The sequence below is a fragment of the Scyliorhinus torazame genome, chromosome 2, assembly GCF_047496885.1.
Source record: "Scyliorhinus torazame isolate Kashiwa2021f chromosome 2, sScyTor2.1, whole genome shotgun sequence".
Taxonomy (NCBI): Eukaryota; Metazoa; Chordata; class Chondrichthyes; order Carcharhiniformes; family Scyliorhinidae; genus Scyliorhinus; species Scyliorhinus torazame.
In genome coordinates, this window is record NC_092708.1 from 174848850 (window position 1) to 174871472 (window position 22623).

Here is a 22623-nt window from a genome sequence, read left to right on the forward strand (position 1 = left end):
ATCATTTCCTTATTATAGTGTTCGTAACCATGTGCTTGATTTACATGTGAAAATGGTGAACATACTGTAATAGTGTTTGTCAGCTGATCTTGCCAAACCTAGCAAGATCAACTCTGGTCACATTGAGACTGCAGAGGAACCACTACATTTCTGCTGTTTTTAACAGTCAATTAAAAAAAAAGCTTATCAGCTGTCCTATACACATTTCCAAGTACGTTTCTGTACTTGCTAGACTAAGTTGTAGGTGCAAGTCTCATCAAAACACTTCAGCACAAAATCCAGGCTGACACTCCACTGCAGTACAGAGCGAGCACTACCCTGATGGAGTTGCCATCTTTCAGAATAGATGTTAAACTGAGATCCTGTTGATTTTGAAGGTGAATGTAAAGAACCCCATGGCACTATGTAAGGAACCGTCTGGGAATTATCCCTGGTTTCCTGGAAAATATTTAACTTCAATAAACATCACAAAAACAGATTATCTGGTCATTATCAATTTGCCGTTTGTGGTAACTTGCTATGAGCAAATTAACTGTTATGTTTCCTACATTAAAACAGTGATCACACTTTAAAACGTACCTTATTGGCAGTAAAGTGCATCAGTATATCCTGAGCTGTGAAAGGCACCAGATAAATGCATGACAATTTTTTCTTTCATGTCAGAGATTCTCTAATTGTCCCTAATCTTCATTGCCAGGTTTATTAATGTATTTCTCTGCCTGAGGGGTGGTAATGTGGCCAATGTGGAATAAAATTTATTGCAGATAGAAAGCAGACTTTCTGATGATTCTACACTCCTCAAAATAGTCAAAGCATCTGAAATGCATTAGCGAGGAGTCAAAGGTCCTCTCACTCACGCATAACTGAGTAGAATAATATTGCTGTGCTCTGCTGGAAGATGGAGATCTGGAAATGAGGTCATTCACTCAGCTTTTAAACCATGCCCAAGAACTGTTAGAAAAAGAAAAACAACATACATGTTTCACTCCATATAAATGCCTAATTACAAGTTTAGCCAAAGGTCACTTGCTTATACATATTCTGTTCATTTTTTGTTTGCTATTTTTTTGATAAAATGGAGTAGCTAAAATATAAGCCAGACGCAGAATTTCCCAAATTCAATGGACTAATTTACATGTACACTAATTCTGGAATCAAAATCGGAGTTTTCCATTGAAGGCGAGGAGAGAGATAAACAGAAACAACTTGAACCTCTCTCTTCTATATTATGCCAGTCAAAATACTTTGGGCGGGATTTTCCATTAGCCGATGGCAAAATTGGGAATGCGATTTAGCGGAGAATAGCTTCCGACGTCAAAATCACGGCAGGCGCCGATTTGACGCTAAGTCGCGATTCTCCGTCACCTTGAAAATGGCGTCAATGCGCTTCATGCTGCACATACAGTGGGCACAGTTTGGATATCATTAGCAGGCCCGATCCGGTACTCTCCACAATTCTCCGCCTCCGATGGGCTGTGTTCCCAATGGTATGGTTCACTTCTGCTTTGAAAAATCGTAAAACTGCCGTGGCAGCTGCTGAGGGAGAGGGTGAGCGAAAAGTGTCCAACATGGCCATTGTGTGCTGCTGGTCGGGGGGCTTCTGCCAGGGCTGGGGAGTGTAGTGGGGGGTGGCCAGGAGGTGGGCTGTGGGGTCACGATGGACGGACACGGAGCACCATTGCCGCAGCCGGCAAGGCAGCTATGCAGCTGCGCACATCGCCAACAACCGGCTTTGAACCTGGTGCCAAGGGTCATATAGATGTCCCCCAAGGCACCTCACCTGGCTGCCCCCTGGCCCCGGCCGACACATTAGTATGGGTGCACTCCAGCACAACCAGTGCCATCTCTTTGGCTGGGATAAGTGTTTGTGGAGAGTGTAATGCGTATGTATGGCTGCAGCTTGTCAGCCTCCTGAGTGTTGATCACGATATCCCGCACCATTCTTCAGTGGAATTGAGTGTGTTCCACGTGGCACCGGTGCTAGCCCCTCAACGGTAGCGGAATTGGTTCAGTTGCGGCACCGTTTTTTCTGTCATATAAGTCCACGGATTCTCCATTGGCATCAACAGTTAGTCTCAGAAATGGAGAATCCCGCCTTCTGTTTTAGGTTTTGAGACTCATTCAATTTACATTGAATGAAAAAATCAAAGTGATTTTAAAACAACTATTTGGGAAACGCAGTAGGTTCCATGGCGACATCAGCTGAAATGAAATGAAATGAAAATCGCTTATTGTCACGAGTAGGCTTCAATGAAGTTACTGTGAAAAGCCCCTAGTCGCCATATTCCGCCGCCTGTTCGGGGAGGCTGGTACGGGAATTGAACCGTGCTGCTGGCCTGCCTTGGTCTGCTTTAAAAGCCAACGATTTAGCCCAGTGAGCTAAACCAGCCCCTGCTGTATTCCAATTCAAGCTGTATTGTTACGTTAATTATTTATGTGAAGCAAATTTGGACTTGTTGCCAAGAATGTAACATTGATAGAATAGGTGACTGGCAGAAGATAAAGGCGGCAAGACAGTTGTTCCAGAAAGTGAGCTCTGACCAGCAGGATCTATTGAAGCTGGCCCTGGAATAACTGAATATATTAGGGCATTGTGGACAGGGACACGCAAGGTGTGCAATTTGCATCTCGCTAGGCATGAGAGAATCGTGTCATTTCTTTGACCCTCAGAACACCATCTTCTTTCTTTCTGAGGTCCATGGGGAAAGATAAATTATTTGCTATAGCAAGCAATATGTCAGCCATTTGGTTGATACCTGTCTGGGTGACCCCTGAAATGAGACAAAGGCAAAACGTGACATTTACTGCAACTGTTGGTGTTGCGCTTGTCCTACAGGTTTCCTGTAGGTCTTCTTTGAACAGGTAAAGTCTACCAGAAGCCTGTCTAGAGAAGTGAAGTTCAGTTAAGTGCAGGAATGATTTTCTTGACTAGTGCACTTGGTTGGGAATATGCAGATAGATGTTCACAGGTCTGCTGCCATCTGTGGGATTGCCAATATTTTCTTCCTGCTCTTCCAAACTGACAAAATATGATTGCATTTCCAGAGGTAACCCCATGGATTAGCGAGTTTGGCAGCCTCTTCAGTGAGCAGGCTATAATCCCTTTACAACCCCCATTCACAAGAAGAATCTGTCTAAATCACTTGCTGCGGTGACAACCTATTTTTGAAACAGTGCCTTCAGCTACTGCCAATGGACTATGTGCAAGAACAGGAATTAACACAATGAGTACGTAAATGGCATAGAATCTCATCAAAGCTCTAATGACATTACTTTGGCTGAGTTTCCATATTGAAAGATGATCGGACGTGTTTCAGTCTGCACCCAAACCTGAGAGCTATGGGATAATAAAATCAAGCTATGTAGTTAGAAGAATAAGAGGTATGAAGAACAAAGAAAGACATTCAAGTTGCAATACCAAAACCAAGCCAGAAAACTATGATCAAATTTGTTATTCTTAGCTACACTCCGTTGTTGATTTGAAGATTCTAATCTTTGATTTCAAACCCATGGCCTTGCCCTTCTCCATTGCTGTAAACTCCTTCATCTCACAACCCTGCGAGATATCTGTGCCCCTCTAAATCTTGCCCCTTGTGCATCTTCTGTTGTAATGGCTCCACCTTCAGTTACCAAGGTCCGAAACCTCTTTGCCTCCCTAACGCCCTTTCCTCCCTTATGAAGCTTCTGTAAATAGCATGGATTGAGAATTGATAAATGGGTATAAAAAAGAGAGTAGGAATAAACGTGTCATTTTCTGAGTGGCAATGTCTAACTGGTGGAGTGTCCCAAAGGTGAGTGCATGGTGCTCATCTATTTACAATAATATCAATAATATAGATGAAGGCATCTGTTGCAATATATCCAGGTTTTCTAATGATAGAAAGATAGGTTGAAAATAAGTTCTGAGGACAACATAAATAGGCTACAAAGAGATAGAAATAGGTTAAGTGAGTGGACAAGATGGTGTCAAATGGTGTCTTGCATGGGGTGTGGCGTGCTCATATGCGGCTGCAGCTCAGCTCACCAGTGCAGGAAGTGAGGTAAGTGCAGCCTCGACAGGGCGTTCGTTGCCACGGCCAAAAAAAACGGGAAAGTTGCGCCGAGAATGACCCTGCCATACCCGCCCAACACGGGACTCTGTTTTTTTTTTGCACGTTGAATCGCGCTCAATGTACGGGTGAATGCCAGTGTGGATCTCACCCAAAAGGTCGACGTGAAACACCATCAAAGCCGCCCAAAATGACACAGAAATATTTTGGTTGTATTGTGCCCGGAGTTGAGGTTTTCTTTGACTCAGTGGGCATGATTCAGTGGCCTCGTTTTGCTCAAGTAAGAGTAGGAGAGGCCAAAATTGAGATCCGCACCAGGTGCCAAACCGTTTGCTCCCATAGGCGAAATCGGGATCTCGCCATAGCGTGGCGAGAAACCAATTATCACTACTTAAGTCCTATTTCCATACAATTAACGGGAGTCACCCATATCCAATGGGCTCCCGTGATCCAGCCACCTCCTCAGCAAGTGGTCACGCTGGCGCCGATTAGTACTCCTTTTGAAAAACGTGAACCTGGCGGAAGGGTTTCTGTGGGGAGTCGAGGAGGTGAGTAGCCATCTTTGTTCACAGGCAATGAGTCCAGCGGCACTGGGCATGCCGTTCCTGTGCTCAGAGCGGGGTGGGGGGCCACCTGAGTGGGTGCGGGGGAGGGCGAGGATGTGGGGAATGCAGCCCCAGTTGGGGGTTGGCTGCCATGGGGGCCTGTGGGTATTGGGACTGGTGGGGAAGGGAAACAGGGCTGCTGGAGGGGGAGGCAACCTTGCACGGTCCCCCATGCCAACCCCTGGATCGTGTGTTCCCGTTCTGGAAGCAACCAAAGGCTCTTGTTGTGGTGAGGGTATTTTAATTTGTCTCGGACCAAGTGTACACTACTGCCCCACTCTTCCGATGGTGGCACCCCACTATCCCAACCCTCCCTCCCTTCACCCTAACCCCCAATGCTCCCCAACACCCTCTCCTACACAACCCCCACACGCACACTCCCCTCCTCCCCCAGTGCCTATTCAGTGATCCTCAACGTGTTTGGCCTTCCTTGCTCTGCCACTATGTCCAGGTGTAAACTCAGGATGTACATCAGAGGTGGAGGCAGCCAGTTGCTTACCATGTCCGTGGCCTTCGATGCCCAAGCGGGTGTCCTCCAAAAACTCTGGGGCCGGGAGGGGACCCCAGCGCACCTGACGGCGGCACATGCACTGCCGGGCCGCCCTGTTCCGGGCGCTGACTGCGAGATGTGGCTTTGTGCAAGGGGTGGAACTCGGGGGAGCTTGTTGCTTCTGTCACCAGTCCATAGGATGGGTCTGGGTTGCCACCCTGCGCCTCCTCCTCCCAGTCAGTGGCCATAAGGCCCTGGGGTTCACCTTGGAATGGAGGGGCAGCTGGACTGACCCCGGCTGCTCCTGCATCATCTGGCTCTGCCAGCCCTGGTGGCTCCCAAATGTCCCTCGCGATGCTCAGTGATTGGGCCATGTTCTTCAGTGCCTTGGCAATGCCCACCTCTGTCTGGGGCAAGCTCCGCAGCACCTTGGCCATTACCATCTGAGACCGGGACATGTCATCAAGCTCCGCCTGGTACTGGGTTGCGTCCCCCAGCGAGGCGCTCGGCCATGGCCGTCACCCACTGCGCCACGCCTTGGACACCGCCACTAATTCTGCTGACATTGTGCACCAGGCTCTCCACTGCAGTCGCCACCCTAGCAGTGTTGGCCTTGCTGCCATCACTGCTGGTGACATCTCCTGCGCCCGTAGCCTCTAGGACTTCCTCAATCGGCTATGGACCTACTGGAGTGTTGCTGAAATCTCCCTCTGAATGTCCCAGCTGAACCCTAACGCCTGCATCAGCTCCGGGTAGCCCTGTACCAGAGGCTCAGCATCAGACTGGGACCCAGCCGGGACCTGGGCGTTACTGCCTCTACCTGATGTGCATCAGTAACTGTGTGGTGCTCAACAGAATGTGACCAGAAGCCTGGCCACGAACATGGCCCACCGAGGTGAGTGTCTCTGCACTGGTAGGAGGGTGGGGATGACAGCTATGACACATCAAGGGTGGCATCCTCTGAGCTCTCCTCCGAGGTGGTCCCATGGGAGGCAGGGGGGGGGCACCTCGGATGGGCCGGCACCGTCGATTGGAGGACCTGCAGGAGAATGAGCACGTGGTCAGTGGGAGGGATGGGTCAGTCTGTACGGCATTAATAACTCACGTTTGACAGGTCCTCCGGGTGGGACCTGGTGGATCCTCACCTCTGCGGCATGTGCCGACCTCCTCAGTGGTGACCGCTCTGTCCTCGGCCACACCAGTCACCTCCAGGGCCGGTTCCTCGAAGGTCGCGAGGATTCTTATATGGCACCCCTCTACCAGTCTGGGACATCTCCCGGTGATTGTGGGACAGCTTCTCCTGCGGACACACAAAAAGGGCATCGTTAGCCACACGTGTGTTTCAAAGTGGTGGGTGGGGGGGGGATGGTTGTGAAGGAAGGCTTGAGGGGAGTAATGGGAGGGTTGTAGGGACTGGTACGTGGGGGTGGGAAGGTTTTGGGTGAGGGGGTTGTCAACTCACGCTTGCGGCCTGGTGTGTGCTGTTGACCTTCTTACGTCCTCCTGGTCACGCAGCCCAAGCTAACGGCCGCTGCCACTTCATCCCAGGCGCATTGGCTGTCCTGTGGCTCACCCTCCGGACCCGCGGGGAAACAGGACATCCCTCCTGACCTCGACCACATCGACTCCCAGGTCCGCATCTCCAAACCCTGTGGGCAGTCTTCTCGGCGCCATGGCCGTGAGCTTGTGTGGGGTTGGTTGTGCAAGTGCTGTTTAAGTGCTGCTTGACCTTGTTTGCGGGTGGGGGGGGGGGGCGGTGATTTGACTGGCAAGCCTTTATTCGCGGCATGAAGCCCATTACGTGGACCAATTAACACTGTATTGTGCTTCTAGCCTCATCGGGCTGAGCGCCAGGAAGCTCCCGACAGTTCCTGCTCGCTTCCACACTTAAATAACTTTCTGGAGATTTGTGCCGTGTGTTAACTCTGGGTCATTGGTGAACAATTATATTAACCTTTCTTTTGATGTTGCCATGACTTGTTAACTGTGTTCTGTTGATATTATGGAGTAGCTGAGACTTGGCAGATGCATTTGGATTATGATCTTGCGAAACCAAATATAAATGGTTTATTTTAGAGAATTCCAGATGTCTGGTTGAAGGGATTAAGTAAAATAGCCTGTTCTATATGTCACGTTAACAATACTTTCAAATGATGTAGTGCAGAATCCTTAAAGTATTATTACATTTGCAAATTACACCAAGTCTATCTATATAGAACTTTGCATTCTAATTGCAGCATCTAATTGTTGCCTAAATTATTCCAGAATTTACTTCCATCCCACTCTATCCAGAGATCCATTTCATGTGTTCATGTGTCAAGTTAATAACTTTCTGATAACAGATTGAAAGTTACCTTTAATGGATTTGAACCTGTGTTTCACTTACGATTTTCTCTTTATCTCACTCCCACAGTTTCATTCAAAGTTACATTGTAAAATTTGTCTTTCTCAACATTTACTATCTTCTGCTCCTTTCAAACACCTTCATTCCAGGCGGAAAGCCTGAGTGTCTTTTCTTTTTCTTCCTAAGATTCCTCACTCTAGGGATTAGACCCTTTGTTCTTCTCTGTAGCTTCTGGTGATTTAATGCTTCCTTTGCTTCATATTGACAAGAATTGGACATAATATTCCAAGCTGAAGTCTAACCAGAACACAGTAAACTTGTGTTCTGGTTTTGACTATGTTGTTGATTGGTTCAACATGTACCAATAGCTCTAAATCTACAAGCCTCTAAAACCACTTAATTTGTAAAAACAAACATTGTGAAATTGACAGCAGAGATCAGTGAGCTCAAACTGTCAAATAATGTGATCTCTGGAGAGCAGTTATTCCAGTACTCTAATGGTTGTCTGGACTCCCAGCCAAGCATACAGTGCTCCCTTACTTGCAAGCACATCTTCTTGCACATCTCATCTAATGGGAATAGTGTAGTTAGCTGGTGGGATCTCCTCTGAAGACAAAAAGAGGGACAGGAGGGAGAGATGGCAAGGTGAGTGCAGGCAGACATTTGAGAGGCGAGGCATGGGCTCAGTTGCTGTAGGGCCAGAAGGGAGGTCAAGGCAGGAGAGCCCAGAGTAGACAGCATTTCCTGCAGCTAGAGTCTACAGGCAGTGGTCCAAATACCTCCAGGTGTGTAAGGTTCAGAGCCGTAGGAGGCTCAGCCTCTCTCGGCACACAGTGACAGCAATATGCCATATGATTGGGCTGGAGACCACCTCCAACCATGTGGGTGAACACCCTTTGCCGTTAGTTTCGAAGGTCACAGTAGCCCTCAATTTCTATACCTTCCATTCTTCCAGAGCTCAGTGGGGGATCTATGTGGTATATCTCAATCAGCTACACACAGTTGTGTCAAGCTTGTGACTGACATCTTCAGACATGTCATTGAATCATAGAATTTACAGTGCAGAAGGAGGCCATTCAGCCCATCGAATCTGCACCGGCCCTTGGGAAAGAGCACCCCACCTAAGCCCACGCCTCCACCCTATCCCCGTAACCCCACCTAACCTTTTTTTTGTTTTGGACACTCGGGGCAATTTAGCTTAGTCAATCCACCTAACCTGCACACCTTTGGATTGTGGGGAAACTGGAGCACTCGGAGGAAACCCACGCAGTCACGGGGAGTACTTGCAGACTCCGCACAGACAGTGAACCTAGCCGGGAATCGATCCTGGGACCCAGGAGCAGTGAAGCAACTGTGCTAACCACTATTTATTCACCAGAAGACAGACAAAGCCCTCCAGAAGGAGAGAGCACGAGACTTCACATCGATGATTGGGTTCCCCCGCATCCAGGCTACAAGACCAGGAAACACCAAGTCTAGTTCGATGAGAATGACTACACCACCCAATATCTTATCGATAAGAAGAGGAAAGTTCTCCATGCCTGGCAAACTGGCATAACCAGCAAGGCAAAGAGGAGAGCTCACCAATCAGTTAAGGAAGAATTATGGAAATCAAGAACCAATAGTGGACTGAGAAAGCTAAGAAGCTGCAATTCCTTGTTGGCAAGCAGAATACCCGGGGCTTATTCAGTGCCACCAAGGCAATATATGGATCCAGCACCCTAGGCCTCAAACCGGTGCTGAGAGACAGGGAAAACATCAGCCTTCGATTGAGAGAGGATTTCAAAGAACTCCTGAACAGTGATACAATCATAGATGAAGACATGATTGAGGAAATCCCCCAGCTCCACATCAAAGATGATCTTGGACTCCGACCAAGTGTGTATGAAGTCGTACTGCTGTTAAATATATGAGGAATGTAAAAGCCACAGGAGTATATGGGATCCCAGTGGGGATTTTCAAACTTGGAGGAGAAGAGATCACCCGTCATCTCCATCAGCTATTCCTGAAAATTTGGGACAGAGAAGAAACTCCTAATGACTTCAGGGATCCTGTCATCACCACCATCTTCAAGAAAGGAGAGAAAACGGACTGTGGGAATTACAGAGAAATCTCCCTACTCCATCACGGGGAAGATCATCACCGGAATCCTTGCTAGCCGCCTTCTCACAGTTTCTGGAGAAATTCTTCTGGAAAGTCAGTGTGGCTCCCGACCAAACCATGGAGCAGTGGACATGATTTTCACTGCTCATCAATTGAAATGCCAGGAGCAACATCAACCATTCTGCCTGGCTTTATTGATCTGACCAAGGCTTTTGACTCAGTCAATCAGGAGGTGCTACGAAAGACCCTGTCAAAGGTTGGTTGTCCAAGGAAATTAACCAACATCCTTTAGGTTCACACGATAAGATGTCGGTGACAGTCCCCACTGACGGAAATAAGACAAAAACCTTGGAGGTCAAGACTGGAGTCAGGCAGGGATGTGTCATCTCCCCACCCTTTTCTCCATCTTCATCACCACCATCCTTCACCTTGTCAAGAACAGTAGAGTGGACATCGTCTACAGGATGGACGGAAAACCTTTCAACCTCAACCAGTTGAAATTCAAGAAGAAAAAGACACATCACTTGTGGAACTTCAGTATGCTGATGACATCACTATCTCCGCTTCCTCAGAACAGAATCTCCAAGCCATGCTTGACTCCCTTTTGGAAGCATACCGAAGAATTGGTATCAGCCTTATCTCAAGAAGACTCAAATCATTTACCAACTTGCCCCAAAGTAAGTTCAATCTCTCCCTCCAGCAAGATCAACGATCAAATGTGGAACATTTCCCCTACCTAAGGAACCACCTCTCATCTAAGACTGACATTCATGTGGAGATTCAACATTGTATCCAATCTGCTAGCGTCTCAATCGGATGCCAAAGGATGAGAGTCTTTAATGGCCGCGACATCCATGCTGATACCAAGATCCTCATGTACAAGGCAGTCGTCTTCCTAACTCTTCCATATGGCTCAGAAACTTGGACTACATGCAGAGGCCATCTTGAGTCCCTGGAGAGGTACCATCAACGCTGTCTGAGTTGGATTTTCCACATTAGCTTGGGGGACAGGCGTGCTAACATCCACGTCCTAGGAGGTAAGAGCACCAGCATAAAGGCCATGATCATCTGAAACGAACTCCGCTAGGCCAGCCAAGTGCTTCGGATGTCAGAGTCCTGACTGCCAAAGCAAATCTTCTTCGCCCAGTTCAAGGAAAACTCTCGAACAAGAGGAGGACAAAGGAAATGCTGGAAAGTCACTCTGAAGATTTAGACCAAGAAATGCATCCTAGACATCAACACCTGGGCGACCCTTGCTCAGAAGTGACCTCCTTGGAGGAACTTCCTGATTGAAGGTACACAATTCTTTGAGGACACCTGACAGCAAGAGAAAGCCTGGAAAAGGAGCATGAGAAGAAATTACTAAAAGGGTTATGCATCTTTGAAATTCTCTACCCCAGAGGCTTATTGATGCTCCATGGTTGAACACCTTTAAGACTGGGATGAGCAGATTTGTGGTCACTCAGGAAATTAAGGGATATGGACTGGTGGCGGGAAAATGGATTTGAAGCCTATGATCAACCATGATCATATTGAATGGTGGAAGAGGCTCGATAGGCTGAGTGATCTACTCCTGCTAGCGTTAACTGTGACAACAGATCATTTAACACTACAACAGCAACTTAAATTTATATATTGGGTTGGATTTGGCACCATTTGTTACAATTGTACCCATAGACCTTCAATAGGCTTTTACATATCGGAATTAGAAAGCCATTTTGGTGCAGCCCCCATCTATAGTGAATCTGGAACTGCGTGAACAAGTCTAACAGCTGTGTGTCTTAACCAAACAGATTGAAGAACTGTTAATGAGACATTCAGGCTGCAATGTAATTCCAGTAGGTCAGCTTACTTCCTCCCGTCCCTTGCTCCACGCCACAGAAGCAAAAGAGGCAGCAGCAAACAAATACACAGCTTCCAGACATTAACATTGAACAGTCAACAATAAAGTCACCAGCAATCCGCAAAAGCATTTTTTCAATACCTTCATCAGGTTTCTCACTCAAATCAGTCCACCACCCTCCTCTAGCACTGTCAGTACTTTATCTTGCTCCCTTCCTTTCTTTGCTCCAGGCCACAGAAGCAAAAGAGGTGGGCAAACAGACACATAGACTCTAGGCAGCTGTAGCTGCATTTAGATCAATCCGTCTCTTTCTTCCCCCTTATGCAGCTCCCAGCAGTAGACACACAACAGTGGAAAATCACACTGGAAAGTCACACTAATGCAGAGCACACCAGATGAGTGATAGAGCATCACATTCACATCCCCCTTTCCAGCACTGGCAACAGGTTTGTACATCCGCCTTTTTCTTTACTCCAGGCCACAGAAGCAGAAGAGGCAGCATCAAAGAAACAAACGATCTTCAGGAATTTGCAGCTACCAGCAGGAGCATTCAGCAACACACCCTGCAGCAGCACTTGAGAATGTTTTGTTTATTAAACGGTCAACACTAACAAAGATTTGAAAATTAACTATGTAACATTCCACATAGCACACTAACTATTAAACAACAAGAAAACATCACCATTCCATCTTAGTACCAATACAAAGCTACATTAGCTCATTTTTACACAAAATCCAAATATCACCCCTCACAGGTTCCTCAACAGGGGCGGGATTCTCCGACCCCCCGCCGGATATTCGGCGGGGGTGGGAATGGCGCCGCGCCGGTTGCCCCCACCGGCGATTCTCCTGTCCGCGATGGGCCGAAGTCCCGCCAGCGAGAATCAAACCACCTCTCTTCCCGGCGGGACAAGGCGGCGCGGGTGGGCTCCGGGGTCCTGGGGGGGGGGGCGCGGGGAGATCTGGCCCCGGGCGGTGCCCCCACGGTGGCCTGGCCCGCGATCGGGGCCCACCGATCCGCGGGTGGGCCTGTGCCGTGGGGGCACTCTTTTCCTTCCGCCTTCGCCATGGTCTCCAAGAGACCCCCTCCACTGTGCATGCGCGGGGAAGCCGTGAGCAGCCGCTGACGCTCCCGCGCATGCGCTGCACGGCAAAGTCATTTCCGCGCCAGCTGGCGGGGCACCAAAGGCCTTTCCTGCCAGCTGGCGGGGCGGAAATCAGTCCGGCGTGGGCCTAGCCCCTCAAGGTGAGGGCTCGGCCCCCCAAGATGTGGAGAATTCCGCACCTTTGGGGCGGCGCGATGTCGGACTGATTCGCGCCGTTTTTGGCGCCGGTCGGCGGACATCACGCCGCTTGCGGAGAATCCCGCCCCATAAACGGAGGAAAAGTCTGAGAATATGTTATCCAGTTCAGAGCATGGTCGTAGAAATGATCTGTCACTCAATGTGTGACTTGTCCAACGTATCAGTGCCATTCTCCGTCCAGTAACAGCAGCTGTGCAGGCCTTCCCACATGGTCCAATCTCACCAGAACCAAATCCTGGCATCCACATATTCCACTGATGCTCAAGGCGCAGTTGAACATCCTTGACATCCAGTGTGTTTAACTCGCCGTGACGCGTCAGTTACATGCAGCACTCATCACACCAGCAACAACAGCGTCAGCAATCTGCAAACATATTTCTTCAACAGTGTCATCAGGCGCTCATTTGGATTAACGTCGCGCATCAGGTCCCCGCAGCTTCTTCTTTCAAGCCAATTGCTTCTGGACTCGTACGTCCCCCTGAGTCCCGTGTTCCAGGAGCCAGGTATGAAAGAATTGTCCTTCTTTCTGGCTGCAGAAAAGAATGGAAACAGCAATAGCAGCCTCCAGGCATTTGCAGCCACCAGCAGAACAGCAAAAACCTGCAAATATTTTACTTTATTGACAGTATAAAAATACAAAAGACACTAATGAGGACACCAATCACTTGGCACCCAGAACACTGCCCCCCACCTACATCAGCAGAAAGGCACACCACCCCAACCCATTGTTAAATAGTATCCATCATACAAATCCCTCCCACCCCCCCCCCCCCCCCCACCCCCCGACAAACATCGACCAAACACAATGCAAAGTGAAACCAAGGAACACCAACGACCTGCACGGCTCCCATAATGGGAGCAGCAGATGGTTAATGAACATAAAAAGTCACCGGCAGTCCATGGAAGTTCCCTGGCGCAATCTCCAGGCTGCACAATCGAGTTGGGCCGCCGCCCCTCCTCTCCTGCAGTATTGACGTCTGATCTTCCACCACTAAGTAAGCCCAAGGGGAAGAGGCAGCAGGCAAGCAGAAACGGTATAACAGTAAACAGCAAACTAACTCTCAGGTACAGCCTACAGGCATTTGCAGCTTAGCAGCAAACACAACCTGCAGCTGTGAAGTGCTCACATAACTAAAACGGCCATGCTCACATAACTAAAACGGCCAATTCCTCATTAGCAGTAGCTTTCAGCTATGAAGCTAGGGGCTGGTCACAATTTAAGGGGGTGAATTTAATTTCACAATAGAAGTCACAGCAGGGCTCTGTCCTGGAAGAGTTTGGTAGGACAGACAGGCTGCAGCTGTAGTTGCCCCTGTTATGGGTCTCCATAATATTTAAAGCCCCTCACCCATCCGGCGTAGGGGCGACCCGACCTGGAATGTTTCAGCACCCCTCCCCCACTGACTGTGTTCAGTACCCTCAGGGGGGTCCTCACCCCCCACCTGCCTCCACCCGCCTACTCCAAGAACTGGGCAGCAGCTCCAGTGCCCTTGAGCTCCATGCCGGTAAATGAAAATGGCAACTTACCTCCTCACTTCCCTTCAGTGGCCATTGTGCCAGCTTCATGTTTTTAAAAAGGAGTACTAAACCACTCCCGCGTGATTTCTCACTGGGGAGCCAGTTAATTCCTGGGAGGCCATTGCACTTGACTTCTGTCTCACTAATGAAATGGAGATGATTGTAAATGAGAGTTAATGATATGCTCACCATATTTGGGAGAGGTCCAGAACTTGTCATCGGGGGCGGGCCGGTCAGATAGCAAACTGATTCATGTTTGGTGCGGATCTCAATATTGGCCTTTCCTGTTATTTAACCGGCGCGCCCAGATCCACACCGGGTACAATGGGGTGGTTAAATCACGCCCTCTGTCTCCACAGTAGTGGTGTTGGCTTCAGATTGGCTGGCAGGTCCAGGAGGCAGAAATGCTGCCCCCATGGTTTTTGACCCTGGAGAAGGCCAGTTAAGTCCTTGATCGAACATGCGGTGGCCCTTCCCAAAAGTAGGAAATTTGACGCTCTCCCTGGCTCTCAAACTGACGTGCAAGACCCCCATTGCCGACATTCAATTCTGTGTGCAAGGTCTGAACCAAAATGGTGGAATAATTAATCATGTATAGAAAATAAAACAATGGGCAGAATGCTCCCATTTTGAGACCAAGTGAGGTGGCGGGTAGCGCCAGAGGGTGCCAGTCCCACCAACCAGAATCGCGGACCCTACACCAGATTCAATGCTTGAAAAAGGAATAATTTATGCACAGGCATAAACTCTCCTGGGGGACCAGGACTTGTCCACCTGCCCTCAGCATGATGGGTTTGAAGGTCCTGCCGCCATATTTAAATAGCAGTCCAGCTCACTTATATCACCCTCTCCAGCCCACCTGTCTTCACCAGACCAAGCAGGATGTCAGCAAACCAGAGGGACAAGGCTCACAGCTTCACAAAATCTGTTCCTCGATTCAACAACCCTTACCCTCCCCGAGCCCATTACCTGTGAGGAGCCCATTTTCCACTTGGACCTCTACCCACCACCTGTGGAGTCTTCATCTATCTGATTGATCCTCTTGTTTGGGAGCATTTCATGCAGCCTTGTTGGGGTCCAATCTCCCTCCCCGCGGTCTTCCATTGTTCATCTTCTTTATCCAGCTCCTTGCCTCTCTGCCTGCCATTGTGAGCCCACACCCTACCCCCACTCCTTATATGGCCTCCCTTCCATATTTCCCCCCTTGTCCTCATCAGGCCAATGCCCCTTCCCCTCGCACCCCACTCCTTGCTTGAACTTTGGACCTTTGTTGTGGTGGCTGCTTAAGTCCCACAGCACAGTGCTGCCCAGATAGACATTGATGTGTAGCACCAGAGGGGAAAGGAGGCCCTTGTACTCCACAACCCCAGGCGTAGTACTGAACCCAGACAGTGACACAGGAGGATCCATGGGCCCAGCAGGTAAATTTAATGCATGAGAATTTTACATGACATGTTGTGAAGCTGTGAGTGAATCTGTGTTATTGAGTGCAATAACAATCGGTGAGTACGACTTGGTGCAGAGGATATGGGCAGCAGCGTTGTGGATGAGCTAGGGTATGCTGAAGAGGAAGAGTGGAGAATAGAAGACTGGCCAGGAAGGCATCTGATTAGTCAAGCTTGTTGGTAACAAAGGCATGGGCAGAAACAGGGGTTGTTAGGGAGGTGTAAGTAGCTCATCTTTGTAATGGAGAAAATATGAGTGTAGAAACTTAGCTTGCTGTGTATAATAATAGCATGCTGATATTGTAAAGAGCCATGTTCAACCGGAGATAATGGTCAGGGGGAAGGGTGAAATTAGTAGAAGGTTGGTGTGACAGTTGAACAGGAAATAAATAGCCGTCATCTTTTTGTCCTTGAGAAAGTAAATATTGACTGCCAATGTAATGAAGAATTTTGAACATACCTGATGTTTACCAGTTCTAGTACAGAGGCACGTTGGTGCAGTGGTTAGCACTGCTGCCTCACAGTGCCAGGGAGCCGGGTGCAATTACGACCTCGGGTGACTGTGTGGAGTTTGCACTTTCTCCCCATATCTGCGTGAGTTTCCTCCGGTTGCTCCGGTTTCCTCCCACAGTCCAAATATTTGCAGGTTAGGTGGGATTACAGGATTGCGCAGGGGATTGACCCTAGGTAGGGTGCTCTTTCAGTAGGTCGCTGCAGACTCGATGGGCCAAATGGCCTTCACCTACACTGTAGACATTCTCTGGATTCTATTAAATATATTACCTCCTAGTTTTCTTGAACAAATTATGTTTGGAATATTGCATCCAACTACCTTACCTTTAATAAAATACTAATTCATTCTTTTGGCAAACTGCTGACATTAATCAGGATGAGGATCGCTGGTTGCCTTGCATGTGCAATGCACAATTTCAAAATTTGCAAAAGTTGGAAGCATTCTGAACTGTGAAGTGGAGAGTGATAGATTTAAAGAGAATATAGACAGGCTGGTGGATTGTGCAGACGCAGAGCAGATAAAATGTAATTTGAGAAGTGTGAAGTGATTCATGTTGTCAGGAAAAACAAGGAGAGGCAATACAGAATAAAGGGTACAATTCTAAATGGAGTGTAGTAGCAGTGGCACCGGGGGGGTGTATGCGTGCAAATCATTAAAAGTTGCACAGTCGGTTGAGAAAATGGTTAATTAAGCATACGGAATTAAACATCCTGGGATTTCTAAATAGAGACATAGGGTACAAAAGCATAGAAGTTATGATTAACCTTTCTCAAACCCTTTTCAGCCTCACTTGCAGCATTATGTACAATTTTGAGCACCACATATGAAGGATGGGCAGGTTTTTGAGAGTGGGCAGAAAAGATTAGGAGAATGGTTCCAGGGTAGCATGGTGGCACAGTGGTTAGCACTGCTGCCTCACAGCGCCAGGGACCGGGATTCAATTCCGGCCTTGGGTCACTGTCCGTGCGGAGGTCTGCACGTTCTCCCCGTGATGCGTGGGTTTCTTCCGATTTCCTCCCACAGTCCAAAGATGTGCAGCTTAGGTGGATTGGACATGCTAAATTGCCCCTTAGTGTCAAAAAAGAATAGGTGGGGTTGCTAGGTTACGGGGATATCGTGGAGGCATGGGCCTTGGTAGGGTGCTCTTTCAGAGTCAGTGCAGACTCAATGGGCCGAACGGCCTCCTTCCACACTGTAGTGATTTTCTGATTTTGCGAAAATGAACTTCAGCTGCAAGGATGTATTAGAGAAGTTGGGATTGTTCTCCTTGGACAAGGGAAGGTTGAGATGAGATTTAGTTAAAGATGCGGAATCTAGACAGAGTACATAGGGAGAAAATGTTTCCCTTGGTGAAAGATAAGCTGAGTGTCAATATAAACCAAAGGTGGCATGAAGAAAACCGATTTACATGGCGCTGCCTGAAAGTGTGGTAAAGGCAGATTCAGTAATGGCTTTCAGAAAGTCACTACACACGGAGCTGAAGAGAAAAGATTTGTAGGGCTATGGGGAAATGATGGGAAATGGGACTTGCTGCATTACTCTTGCAGAAGGCCACACAGCCAAAATGGGCTGAACGCCTTCATTCGGAGCTTCAGCCATTCCATGATTCATTGATTCTGTTTTTCCTTCCTCTAGCAATCTACACACTTTTAAAAAGCAAGCTTGGCAGCACCTCTGTTAAGATTGTTCTCAGGTATGTCTGATAGTCACATTTATTGTTAAGCCTTCGTTACCCTGCGACTGAATTAGGACGCCATCTTCTTGTTCTGTTTTGCAAAACTGAGGGCGCGATTATCCAACCTCGTTGCGCTGTCACTTGAGCCGAAAACGAGAACCACGCAAGGCGCCAAACACTTTGCAATGCAACCGGCCTGCTCCCATAGGCGAAATAGGGATCCTGCAGTAGCGTGGCGAGGAACCAATTACCTCCACTTATGCCCTATTTCCATACAATTAAGGGGAGTGACCTCATATCCAACCGCCTCCCATGATTCAGCAGCCTCACCAGCAAGTGGTCACGCTAGCGCCGATTAGTACTCCTTTTGAAAAACGTGAACTTGGCAGAAAGGCTTCTGCAGGGAGCTGAGTAGCCATCTTTGCTCACAGGCTGGTGGGAGGGAGGGGGCACCCTCTGCAGGGGTGGGTCACCTTGGGAAAGGGGGCGCTGGGGGATGGGTTGGGAGGGCAAAGGCACACGTGCCAGCCCCTGGATTGTGTGTACCCATTCTGGGGGCAACCCCTGTCTGCCCCACTGACCACCCATAACTCCCACTGACGACTGAGGCCTCTGGCCATGCAGCTGAAGACAATTGCCTAATCGGGATCTGGCAGTCGTGATTAAGTGAGCACTTCAAACAACCCAATTGGATTCCCGTGGGTAGGCAGGCCATGTAGCATGTGGGAGTCATTGTCTAACATCCCAATCACATCTTGATGCCTGGAGGCTGTGCTTGAACACTGTGGGAGGCAACACCACACACGCTGCAGCCAACAGCCGAACAACCCTGGGAATGGGACCCAGCTCCAGGAACATGTCCACGGCCGGAGAGTGGGTGAATGCAATGGGAAGGGACCAGCTCCCGGTCCAGGTAAAAGTATTATGGATGTCTAGGAGACAGGGTCTAGGGTCCATTGAGGGGGGCCTGCTGTGGTCGGGAGTGCGAGGGCAGGGCTTTCAGGGCATGGAGAGGGGGAGGGGGGACCAATGGAGGAAAGGAGGGTCCCGGGGTGGGAGCCACCAGTGTTTGTCAATCTAACACCATCTCCCAGACATTGAATGGTATGAACAATATTTTGGACCCTGCAGAACAAGCCCTAGTTGTGCTGCTGGTAGGCCGGACAGCCAGCCACTGGAGATGGCGGCAGCAGCAGTGGATTCCCCCCACACCCTGATACCCCGGCTGCTCTTCAGGCCAGGGAGGGACCCAGAGTGGGAGTCCCGAACTGCCCAGGGTGTACAGGCTTTGCTAGTTGTTTGAACAGATGACGGACAGCAGGAGGCTCTGCCGCAACAAGGAGATGGTAGCCACTTGCGCCATATCCTTGCAGACTTGGCACCATGTGGAGGAAGAGGACACCCGCTCCCGGTGGCTGTCAAGGTCATTGCAGCTCTTAACTTTTATGCCTTTGGATCCTTCCAGGGCTCGAGCGGGGACCTGTGTGGCATCTCGCAGGTCACGGATGCCGTTTGCCTGAGTGAAACACAATATAAATTTTGACAAGGACCAAGCCCAACAAGATTTCCGGGTAGCAGGATTCTCCTCCATCGCCGTGATGCTCCAGGTCCAGAGTCTGAGAGACTGCAATCATGTCGCCTTGCGCTCACCGGGCCATCTGGGAGTGTCCTACGTTAACAGGGAGGGGTTCCACTCTATGAAAATAGAGCCCGTGTGTGACTACAAGCAGATCATGCACGTGAGTGCATGCTTCCCAGGGAGTGTGCATGACTGCTACATCCTGGGACAGTCGGACATCCACAGCCTCCTTGATGACCACCCCAGGATAGGCAGCTGGCTCTTGGGGGATAAGGGGTACCCACTGAAGCCAGTATGGGGCTGGTGATTGAAAGGGAGACCCGATACAATGAGGCCCATGTGGCTACCCGGGCTGTCATTGAGCGGTTCTGATGCCTCGACCACTCTCCGATGATGCCCTTAAGTACACTGTCTGGAGGGCCGCCTGCTTTGTGGTGGTCTGCTGTGTTCTCCACAACCTGGCACAGCAGCGGGGCGACGGGCTGGAAGTTGGGAACTAGGGGCGGGATTCTCCGCAATCGGCGCCAAAAACGGCACGAATCAGTCCGGCATCGCGCCGCCCCAAAGGTGCGGAATTCTCCACATCTTGAGGGGCCGAGCCCTCACCTTGAGGGGCTAGGCCCGCGCCGCACTGATTTCCACCCCGCCAGCTGGCGGGAAAGTCCTTTGGTGCCCCGCCAGCTGGCGCGGAAATTACTTTGCCGATTGGCTCATGCGCGGGAGCGTCAGCAGCCGCTCACGACATCCCCGCACATGCGCAGTGGAGGGGGTCTCTTCCGCCTCCGCCATAGTGGAGACCATGGCGAAGGTGGAACGAAAAGAGTGCCCCCACGGCACAGGCCCGCCTGCGGATCGGTGGGCCCCGATCGCGGGCCAGGCCACCGTGGGGGCAACCCCCAGGACCCCGGAGCCCGCCCGCGCTGCCTTGACCCGCCGGTAAGATAGATGGTTTGACAGGCATTCCAGCAGCGGGACTTCGGCCCATCGCAGGCCGGAGAATCGCCGGGGGGGGGGGCCGCCAACCGGCGCGACGCGATTCCCACCCCCGCCGAATATCCGGTGCCTGAGAATTCGGCAACCGGTGGGGGCGGGATTCACGCCAGCCCCCGGCGATTCTCCGACCCGGCAGGTGGTTGGAGAATCCCGCCCTAGGTGTCCACCTCCGAGGAGGAAGATGAGGAGTCGCCGGACCAGCAGGAGACTGCAGAACAGGCTGTAGCGGCAAGGGTACGGCAAACCCAGCGGGCCAGGGTGGCCATCATACTCGCCCGCCTCAGTTACGACATGGCCTGGTCCATCATCGCTAACTTCCCCACCACCTCCCCCCAACTCCCCCCCCCCCCACCCTCCCATTTACCATAGTTTCAGGGTCTGTGTCACATCACTCCATGGTGCTGGGACTGTGTCGGTACCATCAGCGGGTCACTGTGGAGGGCACGGGGTGATGATAACCCGCAGAGAGCTGCCAGAGTCTGGACCCTGCTTGTCTGCTAAGTGCTTGCTCACACCCATCATCTGCTCGCGGTGTACCCAGGGAGTGCAGGGAGGGGGGTGCCTGGAGAGATGGGCCAAGGGTTCCGAGGTCGGCCCGTATTGTGGCAGAAAGTGACTGGCGTCATACTGGTGTGGTCAAAGATTTTTAATTTGTCACAGGTGCCCGACAATGCCCCACTCTGCCAATGCTGCTACCCCACTCTTCCCACCCCACTTTCCCCCCCCCCCCCACACCCTCTACCACCACCATCTCCCGATGCCCTTAGTGATCCTCAATGTGCTTAGCCTTCCTTGCTTTACTGCTACCTCTAGGTGTGTCCCTTGGATGCACATCAGAGGTGGAGGCAGCCAATTGCTTGCCACGTCTCGTGTCCTTCGATGCCCCTGGTGGATGTCCTCTGGGTGCTCTGAGGCCGGAGAGCCCCGTGCACTAGTCATAGATTATCATAGAATTTACAGTGCAGAAGGAGGCCATTCGGCCCATCGAGTCTGCTCCTGCTCTTGGAAAGAGCACCCCACCCAAGGTCAACACCTCCACCCTATCCCCATAACTCACTAACCCCACCCAACACTAAGGGCAATTTTGGACACTAAGGGCAATTTATCATGGCCAATCCACCTAACCTGCGCACCTTTGGACTGTGGGAGGAAACCGGAGCACCCGGAGGAAACCCACGCACACACAGGAAGGATGTGAAGACTCTGCACAGTGACTCAAGCCGGAATCGAACCGGGGACCCTGGAGCTGTGAAGCAATTGTGCTATCCACAATGCTACCGTGCTGCCCAAGTCGGTGGCACATGCACCGTCTTGCCGCCCTGTCCCGAGTGCTGGCTGTGAGAGAGGGCTGGAACTCGGGGGAGCTGGTGGCCATCATCCCCACTCCGTGGGATAGGTCCGGGTTGGCACTCAGCGCCCTCTCCTCCCGATCGGTGCCCATAGGGCCCCAGGGTTCATGTTGGGACAGAGGGGCAGCTGGTTGGAGCTCACCAGATTGTGCCCCAGAAGCCTGACCATGAGTGTTTCCCACCAAGGTGCTTATATCTGCTCTGGTGGAGGGCAGGGATGACAGCTGTGACACGTCGATCGTGGCATCCTCGGAACACTCCTCTGAGGTGGTCTCATGGGAGGCAGGGGAGGGGGCCACCCTGGATGGGTCAGCACAGTCAGCTGGAGGACTTGTGGGAGAATGGATATGTGGTCATTGGGTGGGATGGGTTAGTTTGCATGGCAATCACAACTCACGTTTGACAGGTCCTCCAGGTGGGCCCCGGTCGATCCTCATTCTGCGGCGTACACAAACCTCCACATTGGTGACCCTCTGTCCTCAGCCACCCCAGTCATCTGCAGGGCTCGTTCCTCAAAGGTCGTGGCGATTCTTATGTCCGGCACCCGTTCCAGTCTGGTCCCTCTCCTGGTGATTGTGCGGACTCACAGAGAGGGCATCATTAGGCACACGTGTGGTGGGGGGGTGGGGTGTGAAGGATGGATTTGGGAGAGTTGAAGGCAGTGGGGGCATAAAGGGAGGGTTGGGGAACGAACGGAAGGTTGTGGGTAGGGGTGTTTGATCGCTTGGGGGCATAAATATCTCAGGGGGCAGGTGGGGAGGCATTGGTGTCATCTCACCTGTGCTGCCCAGTGTAAGTCGTTGACTTTCTTG